Source organism: Silurus aristotelis (assembly GCF_946808225.1).
Source record: "Silurus aristotelis genome assembly, chromosome: 1".
Lineage (NCBI taxonomy): Eukaryota > Metazoa > Chordata > Actinopteri > Siluriformes > Siluridae > Silurus > Silurus aristotelis.
The window spans coordinates 40253202-40280125 of record NC_139574.1 but is presented as its reverse complement, the minus strand read 5'-3'; the positions used below and the strand labels follow the sequence as shown (position 1 = coordinate 40280125).

Genomic DNA, 26924 nt, shown 5'->3' with positions numbered 1-26924 from the left:
TTGAATATGTGTGCAGCTCAGTGTTGCAGAAACTAAATAATACAGATTTACTTATATATAAATACACTTTTGCTCCACTATTACATTAGGATTAGTTTACACACTGAAATACCTTATACAAATTGCACAGAGTGGGTAGTTTATTAGTACTTTTGATCTACATTATAACTGTAATATGTTGGCAAACATTTCATATTTAAAGCCAGCGGTGGCAAAGGTTCACAAATCCTTCACTCAGCAGAAGTACTGTTGTGTATTTCGTCGTCTTGATGGAGTGTAGCTGTCGGTTGGAAGGAATCTCCGTAGACGCAGTTATTTCGTGTAAATAATGATTTTTATTCAGCACAGAAATATAGCATCTTTACAGGCCTTCCGGTCAAGCCTGGAGTCAGCACGCTCTGATTCAAAGTCTGACTCCCGATCCATGGCTGCACACTCATTATATATTCTGATCATTCTCTGGGTCCGCCTCTTAATGTATAACAGATGTATATGAGCCTACTGTGCAATAATGTTTATCTTAAAGAGAAACCTGTCTTTGTCCAGATTTAATATATCTCAAATGTACCAGCGCTCACTTCCCAGACCATTCATCTTAACATACAGTGAGAACGGGTCAGAGGTCTTTTCCCAAGAGGACATGCATCCTGGATCATATTCTATACTTCGGCTTATACTGATTTAAGGACGACCACCCGTCTCATTTTCCCAGTCACGGCTCATAAGATAAGCACTATGGGCCTTTCATACATTTGGCTTAAAGGAAAACATCTGGCCAGATGGTTCAGTAATTAACTTTGGCCTTTCCAGGACTTTCACCATTTGTAGAATTATATGAGTTAAGGCTTTTAGATATTACACATTTAAGATACTATACGTTTAAGACACTACATATTTCCCCCCTTCGAGGGATCAATAATCCCACATTAAACAAAAAATATAGCATACATGTTCATCATTGGTTACAGAAATAGTAATAATACATTCTGTCACAGAACCTTAACAATATAATGAATTTATGGAGTGTGAGAGAGAAAAAACCTGTCAGGCAGCCGTTTCTCCTTAGATATCCTTCAAACAATCAAGACAGGAAAACCGCTCTCACGGCCCCTCTGCCCCAGGTGGCCACAAATTGTACTCCAGCCCAATCAAGATTTTAACAAGAAGTAATACATATGCATTGGTTATGTATCAGAAGAAACTTAAAAACTATCATGACTTACTATGATTACTACTAGTATGAACATTTCATTACTGTAACACATAAAATCCTATAATAAACATATATATGTGTATGGGGAAAATGTCCATCCGCGGCTGCGTTGATTCTCAGTATGGGGTCGCCGATGTGTAGAATCACAGCATTCCTTGTTCCGAGCCTTCAAATCTCCCCCAATATTGTTTCCTTGGAGAGAAGAAAAGAAAAAAAAAACAACCAGTATCGTCTTCTCAGGCAACAAATGAATCATATCACATTCCATTCCCCCCTTTCACCCGAACACAGTATAGGGGGAAACTATTAAAAAGTAAGCCTATAGTCAAATTACATGAAGAATCACAATAAGAACTAATATCAAAACGGATACTTCTCCATCAGTTCACCATCTAATTCCATTCCATATTCATCTGCTGCTTGCAGCAGCGCCATCTGGGTACCGTCCCCAGGCATCACAACTCCAACCCATCGCAATATCATTGCTTTCGCAAAGGTCAGCAACAGCGTGCAAAAGCAAAACATCACACACAACGATATGACAACTGCCATAAAAATCTGTACTAGGACTGCACCTAACGGACCTAATTTATCTTGCAGCCAAGAATTAGCAGACCATCCGGCTCCTTCAGCTGGACCGAAGGCATCTCCTATGTTTCGCAATGCCTCTATAACACTAGTCATATTATCAGAAGAATCGGGGATCAAGGTGTAACATGCGTCACCAGTTAAGTTCAAAGCCACAAATAGGCCACCTTGCTTGGCCAATATATAATCTAACGCCATGTCATGCTTTAGCAGGGTCAATCTGTGACTTCTTTGAGTATTAGACAGAAAATCAAATCCCCCTATTGTCTCATTGGCAAAACCCTGTAATGTATGAGTGATATTATCGATATGATCAGCTAAAAATGTCACACCATACCATGGGAACAGTCCTATACCCCACTTTTCTCCTAGACTTATTCTCCAATGGTATGACTCCAAATTATGGAACTGTGCCAATGCTCTTTCCTCCTATTAGCAGAAACAACATTTGACTGATTTGTATCAGGACCGTCTCCTTTCTGTACTGTAAAAACCTCATATGGGAGCTTCAGTTTTGCCATGTAACAGCATCCTATCCATCCATAAGGCAGAAATATATATGCCTTATCACCACAAATCCACCAAATGTCTTCAAAATGTCCTATTGTCACATTTCCAGGCAAGTCTTGATTTTTCACCATCAAAGTTTTACTATATTTCTGATGTGGCGCATGAAACTTCACTTCATATAATTTACTAATATCTTTATTACGGTGTTGGCCCAGATTCATCAAATAACTGTCACAATCAGATACTCCCATAAACATCCCCGAACTAGTATACGTTCCATTTAAACAGAAACATACATCAACTTTCACAGATGTCACTTCCATCGACTCAGGGACTGCTGTTAATATATTCTCATGTTGACCTAGTAAATTTATGTAAGGTAATCCTCCCAGCCATGCACACTCGAATTTAGGCTTAAACAGAACGCGTGACCAAGTCATTAATCTATCCGTTGGTGCCTGCTGCTGAAACAACAGCCACGATAATGCATAATACTGACACTTAGAAGTTAGCGGTTCTGGCACCGTTTCTAAGATCGAAGGCCATGTGCCTGGTGATGAAACTTTCACCACACATGGACAATTCAAATTTCTAACTGATCTAACAGAATGAGTTATCTGCTGGAACCATAAGTTCCTACCTGCCCAGGGGTCAGCAATCTGTAACACCGATGAATCGAAACCATATGCTTTCCAGTCACTGTCTCTCTTTTGCAAAGTACGAACTTGAGTAGAATTAAAATAGTCACTCATTGTATCTGATATATTTTCCTGAGTTATCTCAGCTGAGGCTACAACATGCTCATCCCACATCAGTTGCCTGGCTTCAAAGGTCTCTTCACTACCATTTACTGTAGGCTTTGTTTTCAACATGGGTTCCTGAGTCATATTTAACACTCCTGTCGACTCTAAGGTCACTATGTCCGGTGCCTGTGTTATGTTTACAAACTTCACAGGCATCAAAGGTATTGGCAATATTGTATCATTATACTCTTTTACAATAGTAGATAAAGTAGGAGTAGTCTGGGTTGATGTAATAACACTCGTAGTTGTATCCAGAGCTGTAGTGACAAGCTTTATCTGTGACAAAGTAGTAGTCTGGGTTGATGTATCAACATTCTTAGTTGTACCCAGCACTACTGTAACAAGCTCCGTTTGAGAATTATTCATTCTCGGAGTAGTCATTGCATTCGAATGATCTTGAACCTTTGTAATATCCGCGACATTCCCACTAGGTTCCAAACTTTTTATCACAAGTGTCACTTTACGCGTTACATAATCATCCTCCCAATAATTAAGAATTGGCACAAATTTAAATGCTGGTTCTAAATAAGTGCACACATATTCACCTGCATCTTCCCATGTAGCATTACGCAAAACTAGTGAACAATCCGTCTGCATCTTCACCAACTTCATGTCATTGTACAAAAAATACTTTCTTTGATCGCGAGGCACACTTTTAAATTCGGGTCCTGTCAACAACACATCTTCACCGCGATTATTCCTCCACTTAGGAGGATTAGTACTACCAACATTCCATCTTCCACATTGACAAGGAAGAACAACCGCTTTCCCTAACTTAGCTCTGATAACAACCTTCGGAGGAGAGGGTGTTGTAGCGATCTGCTGAGGAACTATAGCCACATGGGCTCTAGTTCTCGTATCGTTTTGGTCTAACCCTTCTCCGAGCCGGTCTCGGACTCTTTCTGTCAGCTGTCTCTCTTGATTCTCCTGCAGTTGAGTTACAGTCCTTCTTATCCTGTGACGCATTTCTCTCCACCGCCACCGGCTCTGCTGATTCGGGAACCTGCTGGAAATCAATGTCCTCAAATGTTCTTTCCTGTTCGTTAACTGTACTGTCATTTCTGGCATCATCAAAAGCGTACACAGCATCATCAACATTGCCCATATCACGGACAACCTCCCCTTCTGGGATTTGACTCTGGTTATTGTCATGCATCTCTTCTTCTGCTGCATGCTCACCCATACCTTCTTCCAATTCTCTTGAACCTTCAACATCTTGACTCTGGGAACACGTTATCTCCTCTTTTGGTGCTTTAACACAATGTGATAAATGATACCACGTTGGAGACCCTTTGACCTGGACCGCTGTTCCAGTACTGCGGACCACTTCAAATGGTCCTTCCCGACGTTCGTTATACCACTTTCTTCTAAACACTTTCACAAACACCTTGTCTCCGGGTTGCACTGTGGTGCTCTTTTGCTCATCAAGTTTCTGCTGCGCCTCGTCTTTCCTCTGCCTGTCAAAAACATATGTGGATATCTTTTTATGTAAGCTGACCATATATGTTACATAAGTTCGCATTTCGTCTTCCAAAAGTGCTAGACTTGGACCTTTCCCACTGGTACGCAAACAAGGAGTCGGCATCCGTCTTCCCGTTAGCAACTCATGAGGTGTCATATGCAAATCACGCAGCTCACTTGATCGACACGCCATCAGTGCCAACAGAAGCGCTGCTACCCAATTTAAACCCGTATGCTGACAGATCTTAACTATGCGATTCTTTAAAACACCATTCATCCTTTCACACATTCCTTGACTTTGTGGGTGGTACACTGCTCCAAGACGCTGTTTAATTCCCAACTTTTGTAAGATTAATTTGACTGTTTTATCCACAAATTCTTTACCATTATCTGAGGATATTCGATCCGGAAGTCCCCACCTGCTTATAACCTCTCTGCACAAAAACTTGATCGCATACCACATCTACAGGAGTAATTATTTTCGACATTATTACAACTGTCTGTATTTTTGTACGCATAAATTGATACCAACTACCAAATTAGGATTACTTAAAACTGACTTCAGCAAAAAACCCACAGATAAATTGTAGATCTTACGACAACAACCCTTGACCGAGTACAAATCAAATAATTAACTAGTTAAATACCACGACTGATCAGTCCGTTGCCAAGTCTCCTTTAAACTGCTTAGCACAAAGATCACACACAAATTGTAATTTACTGCGATACTTCTCAAGTAGAGAGATTAAACGGCACAGTAAAAATTTATATTTTTGAATACGCACACATATGTTCACATACACATCCAAATACATAAAATTTTTGTGGATAAAACAGCACTAGCCTCAGTCAAACAGGAGCCATGCGTTGATCATGTTGCTCCGGTCGTGGGCCTCTATTCATTTGTCGTTCTGGACAGCAGTTCCACGTACCACAAATCACACAGAGAAAACAGACAGGGCCTTAGTACCACATGCTCCACACACACACACACAACATCCATTAACAGCCAGGATTTTATACTCTACAGATTGCTTATCTCCTTCTAACCTCTAACCATCATTATTGCTTAAACTTTAATTTATTTTACTTTAATAATCACCCCAACTTTTCATCAATCAGTATTACTCACAAACAATACATATACATATACAATAATCACTTTATTATAATAGTTGCTCATACACACACGCACACACACACCCTCATTAATTTCTCTACTTGAAAATGTCCTTTTTCGGGAATTATATAATTCATTCAGGGCAGGGGAGTGTTTTGTCTCACTGTAGGGATATCTTTATTCATTCAGTATTAAGGGGCTTTGACTTCGTATTTAGGTCCTCTTTAGAGGCTCATAAAGTTTATTTGGCCATAAAATATTTTCCCAAAAAGGCTCATTGTTTTTATCTTTTCTTTTGTTATTTAACAAAAAAAGGTCTTCCGAAGGAAGCTCATAAGTTTTAACAGATTCAGTCCTCTCATGTAATGAGGCTCATTGTTTTATTCTTAATAGAAGACAAATATTATCCTTATAGTTACTAAAACGTATCTCACACACACACACACACACACACACACGGCTGCAGCCTTACACACAAAAATTTAGACACAGAGCGGGAGGGGAGGGGGTCCCTTTTAGCTAAACGCACATACACACACTCAGAGAGAGAGAGAGAGAGGAGGGAGAGGAGGGGGTCCCGTCCACAGCGGAGAAAGAGGGACTTCACTCGCAGCTGAGCGCACACGCGCAAACACAAACACACACTTAGTTCCCCTTTATTTATTTTCCTCAAAGCGCACACACGTTTTCCTCAACACACACACAAATCCCACATACACTATAGTCGACTCAGTCATACAAACTTATAGCATGCTATTTTGCCGCACCTTTATTCTATTTTCTCTTTATTTCCTTCCTTTATTCAATTTTTTGCTACCTTATTGATATGCAGAAATTCAAATGACAGTTGCATCATCACCTAGCTCGTCAGCTAATTAGTCAGAGTGGGAACTTCAATTGAATTTTAATTCTGCATCATCCAGTTCCCAGAACTGACCTGAAATCCACCTAGTGAATGCCCAGGTTTTGTGGCCTGACTTAAATGTCACCTCCCTGAGGGTTTTTGTCCAAATCTTGCGGCTTCTTCTTTAAACCTTATTCTTACTTTTCCCTTTTTATTTCAACCTTTATATTCCTGTTTTCCTTTATTTCCTCAACTTTTTACCATATTTAACTCTTTCTCAGAGTCATTCACCTTTTACTTTTTACTTTAGCTTCAACTCTTATTTTCTTCACTTCTCTCTTTATTCCTGTTCCTTTTTTTTTTCTTGAACTTTTTACTTCACTTCTTTTCTATTGTAATTCAACGTTTAATTTTCCTTCAAAGCATTATTACAGTCAAATCCCCCCTTTTGCGCTGCCCAGCAGTGCAAAAAATTTAGAACGGAGAGCCACCCAAACCGACAATCACAACACAACACTCAACAACCCAATAACCCACACACAGGCCTTTAACGGTGCGACCCAACAGCAGATAAACGGAACCCCAAACGCTCACCGTTTCAGCCGGCCGGACAGATCAGGGAGCAGTAGAACCCGCGAAGCTGAGAAGGCCGCAAACCGCCCAGGATTCGTGACGCCAGGAAATGTTGTGTATTTCGTCGTCTTGATGGAGTGTAGCTGTCGGTTGGAAGGAATCTCCGTAGACGCAGTTATTTCGTGTAAATAATGATTTTTATTCAGCACAGAAATATAGCATCTTTACAGGCCTTCCGGTCAAGCCTGGAGTCAGCACGCTCTGATTCAAAGTCTGACTCCCGATCCATGGCTGCACACTCATTATATATTCTGATCATTCTCTGGGTCCGCCTCTTAATGTATAACAGATGTATATGAGCCTACTGTGCAATAATGTTTATATTAAAGAGAAAACCTGTCTTTGTCCAGATTTAATATATCTCAAATGTACCAGCGCTCACTTTCCCAGACCATTCATCTTAACATACAGTGAGAACGGGTCAGAGGTCTTTTCCCAAGAGGACATGCATCCTGGATCATATTTTATACTTCGGCTTATACTGATTTAAGGACGACCACCCGTCTCATTTTCCCAGTCACGGCTCATAAGATAAGCACTATGGGCCTTTCATACATTTGGCTTAAAGGAAAACATCTGGCCAGATGGTTCAGTAATTAACTTTGGCCTTTCCAGGACTATCACCATTTGTAGAATTATATGAGTTAAGGCTTTTAGATATTACACATTTAAGATACTATACGTTTAAGACACTACATTAGTTAGTTAGGACCGGAGGTGACCTAAAAACCAAAAACCTCCTGTGGTAAAAAATATAAAAACAAACAAAAAACTAACACCTGATAAAGATCTTCTCCGGGACAAATCTCACATCAGTAGGACAGAATTTTCCCCAAACCTGAGATCTTTATTTTTGGTCTGTTCTACTGATATTGTACTGAGATCATATTTCCAATCACACTGAGACCTTTAAAATGATACCAAACATGTAAAGTTAAAATTCATACATTCTTAAATTATAATAACTGCAGTATGCAAGTATAGTAGCTTGAATTCCAGGAACTTCTTAATCATCTTTCCATGACCCGGTCATATCCCCAGGAGGAAAAGAGGGGGCTCAAGGATGGGTGAGAGGGCTGCTGAACAGATGTCTTCCTCTCCTCAAATTAAAGAGATCTTCTCCTCAGATTAGAAAGTTTATTGTTCTGTTGCATGGCAGTTCTCAGGGTCTGACCTCATGGAAAGATCTGACCATCCTTACAACTTCCTCAATAATTCCTGAGGAACAGAAAATGGCAGCACTGGAGAGCAAAAATCTGTAAAGCTCTGGGCAGGTTTAGATTCAGCATGTGAGCACATGTCTTACATATAATAAAGTAAAAATCTATAATTATTGTAATGTTTAATAAAAAATTTAATAATTCACATTTTGTTGTTTTTTGTTTCTTTTATTAAAGTGTTGGACTTCATTTAAATCCTAACTAAAAATGTAAAGTTTAGTTAGAATGCAGCCTTATAACATCTACTGTTAAAATAAAACTTTTAACAACCTCAGTTAGTTAAAAACATCAGAAAAAACACTTTGGCATTCAAAACATTACAAAATAATTTAATTAAATAAATTAATTTTAATAACTCAATCCATTCAGTTTTGTTTGGTTCATTAATTTCTACTCTGTAGATTCAGTTCAAGTCACTCGGTTCAAAAGAGTTCGGATCAATAAATTCATTTAAAAATAATAAGGTCCAGAAGAGTCGGTTCACTGGTTTCGGTTTAATTGAGTCTGAATCGAAAGATTCAATGGTAAATGACTCGATTACACAGTTCTAACAAAATCTGTAACATAAAACATTCTGTCTCCTTAAAAATATTTCTTTCAGCAGTCTCACTCAAGAAAAAGAAACGTTTGTTCTGTTTGTGCAAAACCAGCAGCTGGTCAGAAAGTTCCTTCTCTGTTCCTGGGTTAGTTTGAGGGATTCACCTCACTCAGCTTCGTCTCCGTGGTTTGGCTCGTCATCTTACATCATCGTCTCATTGTAATGAACGGTGTTCCAGCATAAAAAACCCCTGACCTGCATATATACAGACAATAATCAGTTCCCAAACATCTCAACATTCACTGTTTCTAGTTCAATAACAGAACAAATAGCATTCGTACAGTTCAGAGTCTGATTTGAGATTTAATCAAGTTTACATTTTATTCTAACATGTTTGATTGAGTTCTTGCATGTGGATGATTTTTAATAAATTTAATACTAACTTCATGCAGTTTCTCAACATAAAACCTGGATTTTATAAAAACCTTTTGACAAAATAAATTGTTTAAATGTTATTAAATCTGTACTCGTTATTTCTACATTATTTATTATATTAATTTTAATCAGCTTCATTTAACTTCTGTTTCATTTATTTATATCACAAAAATTCAGCTATAATATAATTATTAATATTAATGATAATATTAATAATAATAATAATAATAATAGTAATAATAACTGCAGTTGGTCAGATTTCAGTCTTACACTGCCCTCTAGTGGCTCTGTCAGGACTTTCTTTTTACTTAAATATGTACAAATATTATTAATCGTTTTTGTTGTCTAGTTATATCAAGTTGAGGAGTCTCCCCCGTGTGGATGGAGGAGGAACTGCTACAATTTAGAGCTGATTTGAGGTCAGATCAAGTTGAGTTCTTAGTGTAAGTTTGATTGAGTTTTAACATGTAAATGGTACATTTAATAAATTTAGTACGACCTTCACGCAGGTTCTCAGCATAAATAGTGAATTTTATAAAAACATTTTTGGACAAAATAAATGTTATTAAATCTGTACTCGTCTTTTCTGGATCATTTAGTTTATTACATTAATAATAATCAGCTTTATTTAACTTGAATTTCATTTATTTATATTGCACTTATACACAAAAAACTTCTAGAGCTTCACCACTACATCACTCAAATACTACTGCTGTGTGTAATCTTCTAATAAACCCTAATAGTGACATGGTGTTGTATAAATAATAGTAAATGTGAATATTCCTTTCAGATAAAAGTCATAAAGTGCATTTTAGGTGAATTTATGAACCACATCTGGCTTGAAAAGACCGGTGTCCAAATACTTTTGACCACACACTGTGTATCAGCTGAAAAAGCAGCAGCTTCGGATCAGTTGCGTTTCCACTGGGATTCAATCTGAAATATTACTTTTGATCATATAAAATATTTTATATTATATATTATATATTTGTTTACAGATCATTGGACAAGACACCTGTCAGTCAAGATATACAGGTGAATGACAGGTGTCTCGTCCAATGATCGGTAAGTTTACATTCACAAACGATACCTACCTTTTCCAGGTTTGTCTGACTTGTCGTTGTGTTTTTGGATTTGTTAATTTGTTTTTGAATTTGTTGATTTGTTTTCGGATTTGTTATTTTGTCTTCAGATTTGTTCATTTGTTTTTGCATTTATTTTGTTTTTGGATTTGTTTTGTTTTTGCATTTGTTATTTTGTTTTCGGATTTGTTAATGTGTTTTGCACTTCTCAGCCACCGTACTAATTTGGTAATGTTTGTTTATAACTTGGCTTATTTAAAAAAAGTAACATTTTATGTAAAATTCACTTTAAAAGTGTAGTACAGTGTAATTCATCGTGATACCGCTAGAAGGAGCTAAAGTTTAGTATAACATTACTGCCACCTACTGGACATCGAACACTTTTTAAAATGAAGAGGAAGATTAAACAGTACTGTATGATAAAGAAGTGTTTAAATAAAGACATTTATGTGCAGGAAGACCAGATGTAATTATTCTTACTGTTTGTGTTTCATTTATAATGTGACCCAGACAGCACCTATATTTTATAGTTTCACTGGAAACAATTTAAAATAAGGTTATGAATGTTTGAACACAATGATTATTGGTGAATGGGCTGTGAGGGAAGTGGCACCAAGTAAAATCTTGCCCAGGGCAGAAAATTGACCAGGGCCGGCCCTGTGCAGGATGGAGGGAGTGTGTTGAACTGTTGGAGCCGGCGTAGAAGATGGAGGGAGGGTGGGATTTCAGTGGACAATAAATTTGAGGCAGTTCATGTCACACAGATTTTTATTTAAATTTTTTTATCTCAATTCAGTGTCATTACAAAATAGGTTTAAATTTGTGGAGATTTTATTTGTACATAGTGTTCTTTCCTTTAAAATGGATTGATTGACAACAATCAAAAACCACTCCACATTGGACGAAGTTCTTATCCTTCATTCTTATTTTAGCCTTGTTTATTTTATTGGTTAAATATGATGCTACTTTTGGAGAGAGAATCAGTAACTTTTTTTAACTGCCGGTAAACACGTGTGTATTATATGTGGAGCGAATGTGGCTGTAATTAAAGAATTGAATCTAAGACGCACTACGAGACAAAACATCAGGAAAAGCTGAAAAACCTGAATGCAGAGTAGAAGATACAGAAAGTAGAAGATTTAAAGAAGAATCTGGCATTTCAGCAGACGTTTTTCACCAGAGCAAAATCACAAAGTGAAGCTGGTGTGAAAACAGAGGAGAAATCAGAGGCACATCAGCCGGTTATTTACTGAGGACAGTTTCTGAAGAGCTGCATGATGAAGCTGTGAGACGTCTTGAGTTTGACTGGAGATATTTTTATGGAGAGCAAAATATTTTAAGTTATTTAAAGTTTAATTTTATTTATTCTGGAATAATATTCCTGTCTGTTTTTATTCATATTTATGTTTAAAAAAAATTTTGTTTTAGTGTGTTTAATAAATGTTTATCCTGTTCAGCACACGACCTAAAGTGTGCTTTGAGTTTTGGCCCCCTGTGCAATTGAGTTTGACATCCCTGTGTTAGAACATTAAACTTACTGTTAGAACTCAACTTGATCTGACCTCAAATCAGGCTCCAAACTGTAGCAGTTCCTCCTCCACCCACACGGGGGAGACTCCTCCAAGAAAGTTCTACAGAATTCTGTTCTACAGTGCTACAGAATTCACGTCTCAGTGAGAGGAAAAGCTCAGCTTTAGTAACTCATCCTGCTGTTTTAATCAAAAGATTTCAATAAAAAGAGAATCTCAGCATCTCCAACTAGAAATACAATGTGGATTCTGTTCAGGTTCATACAGCAGGTGATGGAACTCATCATCAGTTTGCATGTTAATGAGCTGGATGAAGCATTTATTCATTAGTTATTTATCCAGTTATGATCTGTTTACCTGTTATTTCAACAAAACCAGTTTTTTTCCTGCAAACCAAGTTCAAGAAAATGCTACAAGGAATTGACTCCCATGTCGAGTTTGCTGGACTTTAGAATGTAATACTTTATTGCACTGAGGTGCTTCAGTACCTAAAGATCTACATTTACACATATACCTTTTTTTCATAATGATTAATTTTTAATATTATTATTTGCAAATTTACACATATATGAAACCCAAAAAGATAAAATGATTAAATTCCAAATAATTGGTTTCATTAAACAATGTTATTTGAGTGTTATACAATCAGCACACCCTCATCTTATACATATTATAAAACTGGACTGGACTGATCTTGCTGATCAAAGCATGGAACATTCATAAACCCCACCAAAACAACAACAACAATTATAATAATTATAAAAATAATAATAATAATAATAATGATGATAATATTAATAATAATAATAATAATAATAATAATAATAATAATAATAATAATAATAATAATAATAATAATAATAACTGCAGTTGCTGGTCAGATGTCAGTCTCACACTGCCCTCTAGTGGCCATGTTAGGACTTAATTTTTACTTAATTCTCTACAAATATTATTAATGGTGTTTTGTTGTCTAGTTAAATGTGATGTTGATCTTTTACAAAGCAAGATATTTTTTTAATAATATTAAATTGTCTAAAAGATCATATAATAATCAGTCTAATTCTCTGAAGGCTTCTTCTCTTTCTCACAGTGATTCTGAGTATCCTGGAGCTTCATGGTGGTCCGTTCTAAAGTGACCTAAAGCTCAGCAACATGTTCCTCCGCTTTTTTTTGTTCACTTGCCCAGCTCTCTCTCTCTCACATTCTACAGTTTTCTTCAGTTCCTTATAGTTTTTGAAGTAAAACTGGAGCTCCATGGTGGTCTGTTTCAAAGTGGCCTCAAGCTGAGCAACATGTTCTTCCACTTTCTTTTGTTCTCTCACCCAGCTGTCTTTCACAAGTTCCACAGTTTTCTGCAGTTCATCATGGATTTTCATGGAAGACTGAAGCTTCATGGTGGTCAGTTCCAAACTGAACTCAAGCTGAGCAACACGTTCCTCCAGTTGTTCTTTTTCTTTCAACCAGCTCTGGAGATGTATGGCATTTCTCTCATTTCTTTCATCAACTTCCTCATCCTCCTCTTCAGCAAGCTTTTTATATTTTATTTGTCTCCAGCTTTGAAATATTTCTTTAAAACTTCTGAAGAGCTTCATTTTTATGTCTCCTAACTTACAATTAGCAAATTCACAAATGCGAAACAGAGGCGCGTTCTGGCTTATATAGACGTGTCCTGATCCACCGCCTGTGACGTCACACAAGTATATTTTCTCTCTCTCACACACACACACACACGCGCATGCGCAGATTACAGAGAGAAAGCACAGCTAGAGTATGATGGTGTCTTTACAACTATTCTGTTGTTCCTGAGAGAAGAGCGATATTACAGTCATAAATAAGATAAAAACGGCTGTAAACTGTGTATAAAGCGAGTGAAGGTCAGCGGGACTCCATGCTCTCTGAGGACGGACCGGGGCTAGCTTCAGTAGATATCTCTGTTACATAATACATAGAGGTTTTTAAAGTCCAAACTGTCTTTTATTCACATTCTGGTGATAATTGTATTTGATTAATAAGTTTAAACTACACATTACATAGAGCTCCATAGAGAAAGCAGTTAGTACGCGGTATTTGACAGTAAACTGGGTCTGAGTTGAGAACCGGAAGTTGACCGGAGTGACTCTATGAATGTTGACCAGTAGGTGGCAGTGTGATGTGTATTAGAGCTCACTGTCACAGCAGGTCATTAGAAGTAGTGGAGCTCTAATGACGTCATTAATAGCGAGGACAAGACACACAGCAGTTTGGGATTCTTTTATTGACTTTATTGATTAATTGATTTGGAGTATGATTGTGTTTCTGATCAAAGTAAGTTCATGTGTATGGAGTAAAAACAACCTGTACATTTCTCACTTCCAGACAGTATTATGAGATGTTCATCTGCTGGAAGTTCATGTTTAATGCTGCATGTTTTATAGAATTTATGAGCTGGAAGAAATGTTTTACTTTTAAATGTTTTCTTTTGACCAACTTTTGCATTTTTATCTATATGCTTCAGATGAGTTTTATAAAAAACAAATTTTTACTACTTATTAAAAAATAAAATGTTATTCTGAGTGAAACTAATTGTTTATTAAATGCATTATTCACTAAATAAACATCAATGAAAACTGGATGATTTGTTTTTATTGAATGTAAAAATATTAATTTGAGGATAATTGAACTTAATGAATCGAATAGTTTTGGATTAAATGAAGACGTTACTGAACTAAACAGCACTGAATTCTCCTTTAAATCAACTTAAGTTTACTGAACTAAATACTGTTACTTATATGAAAATAAACCCGGTTTCTTGAACCCTGTTCGGTTTCAGCCCCACTTTTGGGCCTCACAGCTGAAAATGACTTTCCTAACTTTTAAAGTGTGAAAACATGCAAATAAATATACACAGTGGTGTGAGAAAGTGTTTGCCCTCTTCCTGATTTCATACTACTACAAAAGTATGTACTTGATATACAATGTACACAACACAGTGTTGAGTTTACTCATAAAAAAGATTTAACTGCATGTTTACTACTATTTTGTCCAATGAAAATGAACAATTAAGTTGGGAAAAGCGTTTCACTTCCTGTCATTGCGCATGCGCAGTCTGTTTCCGTAGCATTTTGCACAGGATTTCCCCTCATTAACTGCATTTTAGAAGGGGCTGGATGTTCTCTGGTTCACGCAAACTTTCTTGTAGTTTTATTATCGAAAATAACCTAAATATATTACACAAATGCTTAACGTATAATGTAACGGTGTTTTGGGAAGACTATTTTAAGGAATGTAATTATATTTTGCATTGAGCTTAGACAGCTAACGTGCTTCATTTGAAGGTCATGTTCAGTTCACTTTGTAAAATCTGAATGAAATGTTTTCAAAATGCAGGATTTTTGTGTAATTTGTAGTTATTACAATAAACTGTATTTAAATGGGTTGTGTGTTGTGGAAGGAGTTAATAGAATCTCTGGTATTTAACTCAAAGAATCATACGAAAGCCATATGATACACAGTCATACACCTAATGCTAATTACAAATGCTAAATAGAGAATGAATCTTTCTTTTTGGATAAATCTGTGCTTGATTTGCGTTAGATGAAGGCTTAAAGACCAGAGAGAATCCTCTGCCAGCTGGTCAGTTCCATTTCACCGATTCGTGGTGAGAGTAGGGAGCAGGTTGAGAAGTGTTTGGAGACGTAGAGGTGCATCCTGGAGAGAAGGGGAATGAAAGTCAGTAGACGTGTGTGGATGAGAGGGAGAGCAGTGGAGTGGTGAAGGTGTACGAGTTTAAATACCACAGTTTTGAAACCATCTCAGAAATCGTTGAGGAGGTCATGACACGATCAATTGTCCTTTTAAAGATTGCGAGCTGACAACCAGCGACCTTTCAACTTTCAGTAGCCATGAATCTGAAGGTTTGAACTTTTTCTGTCTTTCAGGCTTCTGATGTGCTGCCCAAAGAAAATCTAGAGCTCTCAAAAGGTCTACCTTTGTTTATGAGGGAAAAGTCTTAAGACTTAAGACTTAAGTTCCTGTTAATCAGCAGATTCTCTTATACCTAAGGTACAGATCCTGTAAAGAGAAAACAGTTTTGTCTGGTGTCTGAAACTAATCTGATAACTGTTCTATAAGCTAAACGTCAGGGGAAAGAGTAGAATGGAGGAGGCAAAGTGTTGGCAAAAATGTATTTATTGACTAATCCTAGTTGAATATTTATCAGTAATGAGTCTGAGAGCACAAATTAAGTGTTACACTATATTGCCAAAAGTATTGGGACACCCCCTTTTCTATTCTAACATGAAAATGCCTCTGTGTATAAGGAAAGGTTCAAAAGGAAATGATTGATTCAGTCAGTGTGGAAGAACTTGACTGGTCTCCATAAAGCCAAGTCCTAATCCCAGCTGAACATCTCTGGTGTGACTTTAAATGCAGACCTTAAGACAAAAACTCAAACCAAACACCAATGACTTGTACATATGGGTAGTCCATTTAGACACTTCCAAATCTGTTGCAACAGAGATGGAAATACAATTTGTAAATACATGAATTATATTTTCATCTTTGTTGCCACAGTTTTGGAAGTGCCTTTTTTCTGTTCCAAAGAACGGATGTGTCCCAATACTTTTGTCCATATAGTGTAAGTACAACTCAATGGTGTTTGGTGATGTTTTTGGCTCAGGGTCTGCATTTAAAGTCCCACCAGAGATATTCATCTGGGATTAAACCTTGGCTTTCTGCAGACCAGTCAAGTTCTTCCACACTGACTGAATCAGTGATTTCTTTTTTAAACCTTTCCATACACAGCAGCATTGCTATTTTAGAGTAGAAAAGGGTCCTGTTCAAACTCTCGCTATAAAATTAGAAGCACACAATTCCATCAAATATAATTATATGCTTAAACATTAAGATTTGTACTCATGGAAATCACTAAAGTAGTGAAACCTGTTTATTAGAAGGGAGTGTCCAAATACTTTTGGCAACATGGTGTATATCCAAGCAAACACAATGGAAAATTGCAGCATGTGTGATTTTTGGGTGACCTATCTCAAACAATATAAAAATCTCTTAATAACAATAAATTATGGGTTACAATTCTGTCTTTTTGCTGCTTTTTACTGCAGGACACAGACCCAGAAGACACTCACACAAAAGGGATGATGAAGGGGGTCTTAACTGTCGTTGAAGATGACGTTGCCACCATCCATTCAAACCCAAATGTAAGGTGCCTGTCTGTGGTTTTAGAGGAGCAAGTTGTGCTGGATAATGTGCAAGACGTCCCTACAGCTGTTGTTCTTCTATTTGACTTGATTTATGCCATCAAAATCCTTCGCTCTCCTAAAGAACTAAAATACACGTTTGTAACTGTTCAGAAAGTGTTTATTGGCCTTGACCCCCAGTGCTCTGAAGAGTCCAGTCCTTCAACAACAAACTGTTCAAGTTGAAGTAGCTGCAGTTCATATGGCTGATCAAAAGTGCAAGTACTGATTTGTTCCTGTTTGTTTAGTAGCTGTATAACAGTGCAACATAGGCCAAAGTCAGTTTTGAGTTTTAGTGAAAGGTTTTATGACTGTTAAGTTTCGTTTATAACAGCTGTAATACTTGACTGTTCTTGTGCATGTGTTGAAACTCTGCTTGTTTCTTGCTGCAGCATTAAGATTGTTGTTCTGGCACTTTGAGAACATTTTTTTACTCCAGCACTTACAAACATTTTTGTATTTTTCCAACAGTTTAAAAGCATTTGTGTTGTTTTACTCCAGCATTTTAAAGTCATTACAAGATTTCCTTTTTGTCTTTAATTTTATTTCAATTTTATTAATACAGTGGAACCCACTTATCTCGACCTCGGTGAACTCGCCAACCCTATTAAGTCGACGTTTTTGAAGTGGAACCGCCAAATTCTCGCTTTGTCTTAGCATTTTTTAATCGGTTATGTCGATTCTGTTATGTCGACGAACCCTAATATCTCAAACACAAGGGGGGGCAAATTTGCCATTTAACGTCTCCAAAAGGTTTCCAAAACTCCTGCTTTTTTATTTTTGTTTGCAACAGCGTTACGGGTTAGTCAAAGAAACTTAGAAATGAGCATCAGAAATGAATAAGGACATATTCCTCAGTCTCACACGCACACACACAGTAATAGTGGAAGAATACCGGCAGGCTATTCCCAAAATACCGCTCTGCTCCTTATAGAAGCGCAACATATTTGACCCGTTACACCGTGTGTAACGTGTCTTTCGTTAAAGCCTGTTTCGTTAAAGCAAAAGTTCACTCTTTAAAGACCAAGTGGCTGCGATAAGACAGAAAACAAACAAAAGCTTTTTTCCATTTTGCTACTGTTTAATGGTTGTACTGGTTTAAAGTTTAAGAGCATTGTTGTTTTTAGATCTCATTGTTTTAAATGGGAAATTGGGATTCTTGAAATCTTTTTAAACTGATTGTTTTCTTGTTCGCTTGTACTGCTTCCTCTTTCCTTGTTTTTTACTATGATTGGGAATTGAAGACAGTTTTTGAACAGTTGAATGTAAAGTTTAACATGGCTTATTGTGAATTATTCATGTACACTTGTTCTTGTAATGAATATATCTGATGACAAGGAGAGTTATTTGTACTATTTTGGCTGGAGGATGTGGGTCTGTGCAGACAGAAGTTTGCGCCTGTTTGTGTGAGCTGTGTATATGTGAAGGTTTTTCTTGTCTACTGTTTTTATATCTTTGCAAGAGAATTCTTCATGTCTGTGTTTTTAGATGCAGTGTTTCTGTTTAAAAAATAAATGCTGAGAGTTTGAATTTCATGTAAAAATCTGGTTAGATTTTCAGAACTACTTGTCAAACCAAAGTCCAGTAAACTCACAGTTCTGTTGAAGAAAAATGACTATTTTATGTTAATGAGACTAGATCTATTGCTGTGAAAACATGAAAAATGATGTTTTACCAATAGGTTTTTCAGTTGCCTTAACTAAAGATTTGAAATGCTCATTAATGGATTCAGAACAGTGGCTCAATAATTTCAACACATGAATAAAAGTTGAGTGAACTTAACCCAGGAACAGAGAAGGAACTTTCTTTGGAAGGAAGTTTCTTTTTCTTGAGTGAGACTGCTGAAAGAAATATTTTTAAGGAGTTTATTATTCATGTTACAGATTTTGTTAGAACTGTGGAATCGAGTCATTTACCAGTGAATCTTTCGATTCAGACTCAATTAAACCGAAACCAGAGAACCGACTTTTTTGAGTTATTGTTACACTGTTGCTAACATTATTATCAGATTTATTATTATTATTATTATTATTATTATTATTATTATTATTATTACGAACACATTATTAGATATTACTTTCATTATAATGAAGTTTTATAGGAAAAATTATAACTAAATGAACAATTCCCTATGTTATGTTATAATCATCTCATTCATACAACTGAGCAGTTGAGGGCCCATGATAGCAGCTCCAACAGCCATTTAGTTGAATCTTCTGAGGAGAAGTGGGTTCCACACACCAGCCATCAACCAGAAAAGAGGTTCAAGCAGTCTCCAAACTCAGCACCTGTTTCAGCTCTACCAGTAAGAGTGAGAGACAGAAAATCCCAGTCTTCACTGGTTGTATCCCCCAACACACCTAAAGAGAGGTGGAATCAGGATTTTACACCCCAGCCAGTCTGTAGACCATCTGTCATGCCACTTGTTGATGAGAAGATGTTGGAAATGGGCTACAAACTGTTCGTTGACGACTTCTACACAAGTCCAGCACTGTTTAGAGATCTCCTAAAAAATAACATCTGAGCATGTGGGAAAATTCAGTCCACAAACCCTCAAACCATCACCAACAAGCTTCTGAAAAAAGCTCCTCGAGGCCTCATCACTGGCTGAGAGAAGAGGATGTGCTGTTTGTAGAATGGAAGGATAAAGGAAGGTCCAGATGTGCTCCATCATTCACAGAGGCACTGAAGGAAGCATTGTGCTACTTTTATTTTCATTACTTTCTTCTTTTACTGTTTTTCTAATGTTCAAATACCAGTCTTATGCTTATTGTGTGAATGTTATTATTCTCAGTACATTTGGTTATCAGGCTGCTTTTCCTCAAACAGACGAAGGGAGAAAAGGACTACACACAGTCTCAGAATAATGTTTATAGGAATCTCGTTTTTATTGTATTTTCTTCAAAGTTAAAATATAAACTCATTACACATGTGACTTTTAACCCGTCACTATTCTGGATTGTTTCAGGACCGAATTCATGTATTTATATATTTAAAAAATAATGTTTTATCATGTACACATTTTTTTCTAAGGAACTTTAGCATCTTTGGATGATGTAAAGCCCAAAGTTTGTTGTTTCAAAAGAGATGTAAATTGTGTATGTAGCACACTGTTGTCAGGAACTTTTACCATTGAAAGTCAGGAAGGTCATTTTCAGCTGTGAGGCCCAAAAGTGGGGCTGAAACCGAACAGGGTTCAAGAAACCGGGTTTATTTTCATATAAGTAACAGTATTTAGTTCAGTAAACTTAAGTTGATTTAAAGGAGAATTCAGCGCTGTTTAGTTCAGTAAAGTCTTCATTTAATCCAAAACTATTTGATTCATTAAGTTCAATTATCCTCAAATTAATATTTTTACATTCAATAAAACCAAATCATCCAGTTTTCATTGATGTTTATTTAGTGAATAATGCATTTAATAAACAATTGGTTTCACTCAGAATAACATTTTAATTTTTTATAAGTAAAAATGTGTTTTTTTTATAAAACTCATCTAAAACATATAGATAAAAATGCACCAGTTGGTTAAAAGAAAACATTTAAAGGTAAAACATTTATTCCAGCTCATAAATCCTATAAAACATGCAGCATTAAACATGAACTTCCAGCAGATGAACATCTCATAATACTGTCTGGAAGTGAGAAATGTACAGGTTGTTTTTACTCCATACACATGAACTTACTTTGATCAGAAACACAATCATACTCCAAATCAATTAATCAATAAAGTCAATAAAAGAATCCCAAACTGCTGTGTGTCTTGTCCTCGCTATTAATGACGTCATTAGAGCTCCACTACTTCTAATGACCTGCTGTGACAGTGAGCTCTAATACACATCACACTGCCACCTACTGGTCATTTATGATTCTGCAACATTCATAGAGTCACTCCGGTCAACTTCCGGTTCTCAACTCAGGCCCTTTACTGTCAAATACCGCGTACTAGCTGCTTTCTCTATGGAGCTCTGTGTAATAAGTGTAGTTTAAACACTCATCAATCAAATACAATTATCACCAGAATGTGAATCAATGACAGTTTGGACTTAAAAAACCTCTATGTATTATGTAACAGAGATATCTACTGAAGTTAGCATGCTAAGCTAGCCCCGGTCCGTCCTCAGAAAGCATGGAGTCCCGCTGACCTTCACTCGCTTTATACACAGTTTACAGCCGTTTTATCTTATTTATGACTGTAATATCGCTCTTCTCTCTGGAACAACAGAAAAGTTGTGAAGACGCCATGATATTTTATCCGCGCTTTCCCTCTGTAATGTGCGCATGCGCGTAGTGAGTGTGTGCGTGTCAGCGAGAGATCCCGCGTGACGTCACATACGGAGGGCGGGGCATATTTCTGTGAAGTCACAGTAAGACAACATCTATAAGTCGGAAAGCGTCTCTGTTTCTCTCATTTCCGAGGTTTGTGTGTAAGTACAGAGACATAAACATGGTGCTCTTCAGAAGGTTTAGAGAGATTTTTCAAAGCAGAAGAAAGAAGAAATCTGAGCAGATTGCTGAAATGAAGGAGGAGCTGGAACACATGGAGAAAGTAGTAACAGACTTGGATGCATTTTCTAATCTGATGAAAGAGAAGTTAGCAGAAGTGAAAGAAGAGAAAGCCGTTCTGCTACAGACGGTGCAAAAGCTGGAGGCTACTTTGGCTGCTGAGAGAAAGCAGTGGGAACAGGACATAACTGAGAAAAACTCCACACATCTCCAAAACAGCAACGAGCTCCAGTCTTCCCTGAAACTCCATGAGAAACAGGAGAAAACAGTAGAACGTGAGAAAGAGAGCTGGGTGAGAGAACAAAAGCGACTGCTGGAACGTGTTGCTCAGCTTGAGGCCACTTTGAAAAGAGAGAAAGAAAAAAAGACCAAACTCGACATGGAGGAATTGAACAAGTTACAGATTCAAACCATCAGAGAGCTTCAGGATTCTCTGGATCATTGCGAGGAGGAGAAAAATGAATTGATGACAGACCGAGAGCGAGTGGAGACACGTCTTGCTCTATTTGAGGTCGCGTTGGAATTTGAGAGAAAGAAAATAGAGAAAGAACAAAAGAAGGCCAAACTAGACATGAAGGAAATGACCACCTCACAGCTCCAAACCACCAGGAAGCTCCAGGATTCCCTCAACCACTGTGAGGAAGAGAAAAAGAGGGCAGAGCACGAGATAAATAATTTGATGAGAGAACGAGAGCGAATGAAGGAACATGTTGCTCAGCTGGAGGAAACTTTGCAATCTAAGAGAAATAAATGGGAGAAAAAATGAAACGCCAAACGAAACATTACTCGCTTTATACTGAACTTAAGAACAGGAAATGGCAGCACTGGAGAGAATCTGCAAAGCTCTGGGCAGGTTTGCAGATTCACACACCATACATAGTTTTTACTTTTTTTTTTTACTATTTCTACTATGTTTGTTGTAATACTAATAAAAACTAAATACTTGAATTTTGTGTGTGTTTTGTTTCTTTTATTAAAGTGTTGGACATTTAATTCCCAACTAAGTATTAAAATCCACATAATAAAATTTAGGGGAAAATGTGACAAAACCCAATTCTGTTTAAACCCAATTTTACATGAACAGAAGTGAAACTGATCAAAACTATCGATGCAGGTTTAGTGAGAATGCAGCCTTATAACATCTAACCTTCAAATATAACTTTTGAGAACCTCAGTTAGTTAAAAAACATCAAAAGTAACAGTTTGCCATTCAAAACATTACAAAATAACAATTTAATTCAATAGATTTATTTACATTTTTCAGTCCATTCAGTAAAAAAGATTTGGTTCGATAATTTCGACTCCGTAGATTCAGTTCAAGGAACTCGATTCAAAAGAGTTTATTAATGTCAAAATTCACTGGTTTTCAATTGAGTCTGAATCCATAGATTCACTGGTAAATGACTCGATTCCACAGTTCCAGAAAAATCTGTAACATAAAAAATTCTGTCTCCTTAAAAATATTACTTTAAAAACCTTCACTCTGTTTGTGCAAAACCAGCAGGTGGTCAGAAAGTTCCTTCTCTGTTCCTGGGTTAGTTTGAGGGGTTCACCTCACTCAGCTTCGTCTCGGTGGCTGGTTATCATGCTGTCACCATCATCATAATCAGTTTGGGGGCATCAGGAAAGTCTGAAAAAAAACCAAACGTTACAACAGACTGAAAATACACTGTTTAGATAAAATACTTTACCAACAACGAGACACAATTGTCTTCTCTCTCTGTATGTTTCTTACTTCAGTGTAGAAAACTCTTAGTGAGGAACATCTCTTTTACTCCATCACAGGTCTGCACATGCAACAACTGCACTGTAACATCATCACTTCTACATGAGTTCTTCTACAGCTTACCGGTAAGTGTGCCAATACTGCCACCTAGCGGATAATTTACAAATACACTCATCATGACAGGTAGGTTCACAGCTGTATTGTATTGTATTGTATTGTATTGTATTGTATTGTATTGTATTGTATTGTATTGTATGTTGTATGCTCAAAGAAACACTGAAACAAATAGAAGACAGAAAAAGAAAAAGGGGGAAAAGAAAATTACTGTAAATTGCTTTTCATAGAACATGTATGAATTTGAAGCAGAAGTCAGAACAAGAAAAACACAGGTGGGAACCGAACCTCAGACCCCACTGTAATGTAGAACACAGACACACTGTATGACATTAAACACCAGACTCTTTCTCCAAATAATTATAGAGGATCCTCACATACACAAAGCTTCTGTGTCTAAACTGCAATTTCTTGGGGCATCTGATATCAAAACAATGTAAAACTTAAAAGAAAAAAAACGGCAGGCAAAACATCCCTGTGCCCAAGACCAAGGAACAGCTCATGTATTTCCTAGGAATGTGGTTGCAGGAATTTTCAAGACTGGAAACTTCCCATATGAATTATCAGGAATATTTCGGTATTAACAGGAATTAATGGAAATAAAGTTGGAATTTACAAAATTGCAAGTTATCCTATAACAGGGAACTTAAATGTAGTTAAAAAATAACTTGCTTGATAATCAACCAGATTGAATGCAGTTTCAGTTGAATTTCTACCTGCACATTCATCAATCACATGCACACAGCACACTTACTGCAGGGCTCCTGAGGCCGTACCCCTACATGCACTGTGTTTTCTTCATGTAAACAATGAGTCACGCCTCAAAAAAGGGTAAAAATCACTGCCTTATGGGTAATAAAAGACCAATAATCAGGATCTCAGGTCTACATTCCTTACTATTGAAGTAAACAGGACCAATACAGAACAGTTCATCAGACAGGAACACATACTGATTAGTCCCATCAGCCACAGATCTGCTTCTCACCGCTCGTTTCCCCCCGGCTCCACCCTCCATTCACCAACCGCCGCTCGTGCACGCACCCGCTGCTCCATCCAGCAGTAGTGTTCAGGTGTTGTGAGGTGAATCCAGTGTTAACCCTGTCAGAATAACTGCTGAAAGATCATCCACTTTCTTGTGCCAATCCATGTGATTAATTATAAAGTACAGATGTTTAAGTGAAAGCAATATAGCTGACAGTTAACTTGACACATTAACTGTCAGCTATATTGCTTTCAGAGCTCAAAATGAACAAAGCACTAAAGCTGCAGGAAAATACCTCAACTTCAGTTTCTGTCAAATTCCTTTTCTTTAAGGACATCAAACATCACTGACTTTACTAAAGTGGATTTCAAGAAAAAAAATGCCATCATTGAATGCTCTCTGTGATGAAGAGACATTAGACATGATTGAAATTCAAAATCTTTATTTAATTTAATAGTGTTTATTGTGTCTCGCTGTAGTAAAAGTGTTCAGACTCTCTGTTTCTCTTGTCGTCTTCTTTTTTTTCTATTTCTCCTTTTCTTTTGAATGTTTTCTTGTCTCAGCTGAGCAACAATTTCCTCCCATTGCTCTCGGACCCTCATATAATGATCTGTTTTATTCTCTGAAGTCTTCTTTTCTTCCTCACAGAGATTCTGGGTATCCTGGAGCCCCCTGTTGGTCTGAAGCTGTAAGTTGTTCCTCTCCTCTATGTCATGTTTAGTTTTCTCTCTTTCGTCCTCTTGTTTTTCTTTAAAATCCAACGTGGGCTCAAACTGAGCAACACGTTCCTCCAGTCGCTCTTTGTCTCTGATCAAATGATCTTTCTCCTGCTCTGCACTATTTTTTACTTTCTCACAGTGATTCTGAGTATCCTGGAGCTCCATGGTGGTCTGTTCCAAAGTGACCTCAAGCTGAGCAACATGTTCCTCCACTTTCTTTTGTTTCCTCGTCCAGCTCTCTCTTTTACATTCTACAGTTTTATCCAGTTCCTCATTGATTTCCAGGGAAGACTGGAGCTCCATGGTGGTCTGCTCCAAAATAAATTCAAGCTGAGCAACACGTTCCTCCAGTTGTTTTTGTTCTCTCGCCCAGCTCTGGCTTCTCTCAGTTATGTCCTGTTCCTGCTGCTTTCGCTCAAAAGCCAAAGTAGCCTCCAGCTTTTGCACCGTCTGTAGCAGAATGGCTTTCTCTTCTTTCTCTTCTGTTAACTTCTCTATCATTAGAAGAGAAAATGCATCCAAGTCTTTCTCTACTTTCTCCATGTGTTTCAGCTTCTCCTTCATTTCAGCAATCTGCTTAGTTTTCTTTGTTCTTCTGGTTTGAAAAAACTTTCTCAACCTTCTGAAGAGCTCCATGTTTATGCCTCTTTACTCACAAGCAAAAACCTCGGAAATGAGAGAAACAGACACGCGTTCCCAATTATAGACGTTGCCTTACTGTGACGTCACAGGGGGATGCCCCGCCCTCCGTCTGTGACGTAACCCGGTCTCACTTAACCGCACTATGCGCATGCGCACATTACAGAAGTAAAGAGCGGATTAAATATCATGTCTTCACAGCTTTTCTGTTGTTCCTGAGAGAAGAGCGATATTACAGTCATTAATAAGATAAAAACGGCTGTAAACTGTGTATAAAGCGAGTGAATCCGAGTTGAGAACCGGAAGTTGACCGGAGTGACTCTATGAACGTTGCAGAATCATAAATGACCTGTAGGTGGCAGTGTGATGTGTATTAGAGCTCACTGTCACAGCAGGTAATTAGAAGTAGTGGAGCTCTAATGACGTCATTAATAGCGAGGACAAGACACACAGCAGTTTGGGATTCTTTAATTGACTTTATTGATTAATTGATTTGGAGTATGATTGTGTTTCTGATCAAAGTAAGTTCATGTGTATGGAGTAAAAACAACCTGTACATTTCTCACTTCCAGACAGTATTATGAGATGTTCATCTGCTGGAAGTTGATGTTTAATGCTGCATGTTTTATAGGATTTATGAGCTGGAAGAAATGTTTTTCTTTTAAATGTTTTCTTTTAACCAACTGGTGCATTTTTATCTATATGCTTCAGATGAGTTTTATAAAAAACACATTTTTACTAATAAAAAATAAAATGTTATTCTGAGTGAAACCAATTGTTTATTAAATGCATTATTCACTAAATAAACATCAATGAAAACTGAATGATTTGTTTTTATTGAATGTTAAAATATTAATTTGAGGATAATTGAACTTAATGAATCGAATAGTTTTGGATTAAATGAAGACTTTACTGAACTAAACAGCGCTGAATTCTCCTTTAAATGAACTTAAGTTTACTGAACTAAATACTGTTACTTATATGAAAATAAACCCGGTTTCTTGAACCCTGTTTGGTTTCAGCCCCACTTT

General features: G+C 37.1%; 1 protein-coding gene across 1 annotated transcript in view; it reads right to left on the bottom strand.

Moving 5' to 3' along the window:
- The window catches only part of LOC310724525 (eukaryotic translation initiation factor 4 gamma 3-like), a 367925-nt gene that overhangs the window by 226008 nt on the left and 114993 nt on the right, over nt 1-26924 (bottom strand). The window lies entirely within an intron of this gene.